The following is a 557-nucleotide window of genomic DNA, read 5'->3' on the forward strand; positions in this document are numbered from 1 at the left end:
CTTTGTTAAGTGACATATTCAGTTAAATGTTTTGTTTTTTGACATATTTTGTTAAATGCTTTGTTTAGTGACATATTTAGTTAAATGCTTTGTTAAGTGACATTAGTAGTTAAATAAGGTTAGTCTATTATCAATAACTGACCCATGTTTCCTGAATAACCCACAAGAGTAGTTCTCCGTTACTTATCTACTCACAAATATCACTTTTTAACCATGATTGTTGGATATTACCTTATTTTAATATTTTATAGTTACGTATATAAAAATGGTATCGATATAATTTAAAATTTTATCACGTACTCATTTAAAAGCAGTCTGGTCCACAGGCCATGTTTGTATCTAAAGTATATGTGATTTCTTTAGAAGTGCTTTTACCTCAGCATTTAAGCATTTAAAGATAGATAAAATGTACTAATGGAAAAACACCCATATTCAAATGTATACAGTTATAGCGTTTTAATNTTTAATATACGAAAGAAATATGCGTTTTGGGCTAATTAATTTTTGAAGCCAATAATCAACGAGCCTTCATCATATAACGCATGCTCCATTTTGTA

The sequence above is a fragment of the Mizuhopecten yessoensis genome, unplaced genomic scaffold, assembly GCF_002113885.1.
Source record: "Mizuhopecten yessoensis strain PY_sf001 unplaced genomic scaffold, ASM211388v2 scaffold1539, whole genome shotgun sequence".
Classification (NCBI taxonomy): domain Eukaryota; kingdom Metazoa; phylum Mollusca; class Bivalvia; order Pectinida; family Pectinidae; genus Mizuhopecten; species Mizuhopecten yessoensis.